We start from the raw sequence: 3469 nt of genomic DNA on the forward strand, positions 1-3469 counted from the left end.
ACATGTATACATTATATATATATGTATAAAATATATATGTATGTATATATGTATGTATATATATTTATACATAAATACACAGAGACAACATACACACACACACACACACACACACCACACACACACACACACATATATATATATATATATATATAATATATATATATATATATATATATATATATGTATATATAATATATATATATATATATAGGCATGTATTCATATATGTGCGTATGTATTTGTGTACGTATATATCCGTTTACATATATATATATATATATATTTTATATATATATATATATATATATATATATATATATATACAGACACACACACACGCTTGCTTATATACTTGCTGTGTGCGATATACATTGGAGAAGTGACAGGGATTAGGCCTACATTAGTCGTAGGGATATTTCCTGTCTGTTTACAGAAGAAAAACTTTGAAATGAGCACTTGAGGTTCAAGGTCAAACTGTAGAGAAAACCCTGTTCACATTTCCAAGCATTTTATGTATAAGTGAGGATTTACACACACATATATATCTGTGCATGTCTGTATGTGTGTGTGTGTGTGTGCGGTGTGTGTGTGTGTGTGTGTGTGTGTGTGGTGTGTGTGTGTGTGTGTGTGTGTGTGTGTGTGTGTGTGTGTGTGTGTGTGTGTGTGTGTGTGTGTGCGCGCGTGCGCTCCTGTGTGCATGTAAGGATGTGGCGCTTTGTAACTATGCGTGAGCAAGGCGCCTGGTGCGGCGGCGGCTACACGTGCGTGATGCAGGTGTTGTTGCTCTCGCGCGGGGCGTCGCTCACGGGCATGGGCTTCAGCTCTGCGGGAGGGACGGCGCGTACACGTAGTACGACTTGAAGAGCTGCGTGAAGGTGTTCCTGAACTGCTGACTCATGGCGCAGTACAGCAGGAAGTTGACGGCGCTGTTGAACAGCACCAGCATGTCCATCATCTCGCCCAGCTGCTGGTAGCACTTGAAGAAGCCGGAGTCGGGGAGGACGGCCAGCAGGCACAGGATGCCCTGCGGCACCTCCGACACCAGGAACAGCACCAGGATGGCCAGCAGCATCGTGGTGACGCGGTCGGCCTGCCGCTGCGCGTTGGCGTTGCGCGCCACCGTGGCTCGCTTCATGAGTGCGGCGCGCCGCTTGGCCGCCAACAGCAGCTCCTGGATGAGCGCGATGGACAGCCCCGTCAGCGCCACGCACGGGAGCAGCTTCATCAGCACGGAGTAGATCCAGAAGTTAATGTTCTTGAGGAGGCCGCCGTTGGCCAGCGCCAGCTCGCTGAAGCCGACGAAGTAGAGCATGGCGCCCTCGTACTCCTTCTGGATGATGGCGATGTTGAGGTAGTTGGGGATGTTGCAGACGACCGAGCTCAGGAAGGTGAGCACGATCACCAGCTGCGTGTTCTTCATTGAGCACCAGGAGGCGTTGTTCTGCGGCAGCGCGATGGCGATGTAGCGCCACACCGCCAGCGTCACCGTCAGGAAGATGGAGATCGTATGGAAGACTTGGTTCGACTGCGCCTGGAAGAGCACGTACACGGCCCAGCCCCACGAGAAGCGCGACTCGATGGCCCGCGGCACCCACACGTACACGTGCATGGTGTACGGCAGGTACACCACCATGACCAGCAGGTCGGCGATGGCCAGCGCCGTCAGATGGCGTTGGTCGGCGACACCATCGAGCGCCGCGTCAGCACCACCATGTGATGATGTTGGCGATGGAGCCGAACACGCACACCGCCAGCGACATGCAGCCGTGCACCATCTGTAGCTGGTGCGCATCTGGTCCCACGCCTCGCTGCTGCAGTAGCCGCTCTGAAAGGACCCCGCGGGCGAGAAGGATTAGAGTGGGTCGTGCTTTAGTAGGGCAGACACATGCATGGGAGGGAAGCTGAGAGCATCTCCCCTGCCTCTCTCTCTCTCTCTCTCTCTCTCTCTCTCTCTCTCTCTCTCTCTCTCTCTCTCTCTCTCTCTCTCTCTCTCTCTCTCTCTCTCTGACTGTCTCTATTTATCAATTCTGTTTTCTCCCCATCCTTTATGCTAGTTCCCCTCGCCCGCTTCTTTTTATTTCGAAACTTTGGTTCCATATTTCAGACACCTTGCTTTCGCTGCCCACTCGCAAAGCCACGAGAACAAATAGCGGCGAATGTATTGTTTTTGAGTTAAACGCATCTACAAAAACAGTAGCAGTAAATAAACAACCCTCTACAACAAACAGTAGCAGTAATGAGGATGACGAGGTGATGGCGACAACAGCAATGATATGAATGATAACTAGAATGATTGTAAATAATAACAACAATTATAATGGTAATGATATTGCTACTACAACTACTACTAAAATAATAACGATGATAATGATTATTACAGTAACAATAATTTGACAATAGCATTAATGATAATGATATTGGTAATGATGATATGAGTAATTCATTAGCCCTCTACATTACTAGTATTACGCTAGTAAAGACAAAGCATATTAAATCTAAGTTTTAATTTCTCCTTTTATGGTCACGTGCCCCCACTGCCTTGAATTTCTCTGTTTAAGATGGAATGGTGCGGAGAGTGTCTGCATTCCTATTTTACTCTCTCTTTCTCCACTCCTCTTCGGCACGAGAGACATCGCCATATTCTCTCTTTCCCTTCTGCCTATCTATCTCTTTCTCCCTTCGCAAAGCCGCGGTTCAACTTCCTCCTTGCTGGACTAAACCTGCGCCAGTCCGTCACGTCACTTCCTCAGCCATCTAGAGGCCTTCAATCAGCCTGCCGAGCTTAATCCTCCCTTCAACCACCTGTCCCTCGTCTGCGGCTTCCGACGCGGACAGGAGCTCAACGGGACACCGCTGTCAGATACGCTAACCACGCCAGTTGAGTCATCCGGATGGAATATCATTTGTCCTGTCCAGTGTCCCTTGTAACAAGCTGTGTATTCACTGTCCTGGGTTTCCATTGTTAACAGTGTCCTTAAGGCGCGTCATTACAGGATGTTTGCTGATGATTATAATTTTAGTGATATCAGTAATGCCAATTATGATCCTGATTATGATGATGATAGCAGTGATCATGATAATAATGATGGTAATGATCATGATGATGATATGATGATATTAAGGATTGTGATACTGTTATTGAATGTAATGAAGGGTAACAGTAATAGTGTTATGCTTCAACTACCAATAACAAACATAATGGTAATGATAATGATAATAACAACAATGATGGTGATAATAATAATGATAATGATAATGATAATAAACATGATAATAATAATGATAATAATAATAATGATGATAATAATAATAATAATAATAATAATAATAATAATAATGATATTAATGATAATAATAATAATAATAATAATAATAATAATAATAATAATAATAATAAATAATAATAATAATAATAATAACCATAATATTACTTAAAATAATAACAGTAATGATAATAATAACAATA

The 3469-nt window shown here is 44.3% G+C and overlaps 1 pseudogene; it reads right to left on the reverse strand.

The window, feature by feature from the left end:
- Window positions 1–820: 820 nt before the first annotated feature.
- LOC119571564 lies at window positions 821–2963 on the reverse strand (annotated as a pseudogene).
- Between the last annotated feature and the right edge of the window lie 506 nt (window positions 2964–3469).

The sequence above is a fragment of the Penaeus monodon genome, unplaced genomic scaffold (genome assembly GCF_015228065.2).
Source record: "Penaeus monodon isolate SGIC_2016 unplaced genomic scaffold, NSTDA_Pmon_1 PmonScaffold_6895, whole genome shotgun sequence".
NCBI lineage: Eukaryota > Metazoa > Arthropoda > Malacostraca > Decapoda > Penaeidae > Penaeus > Penaeus monodon.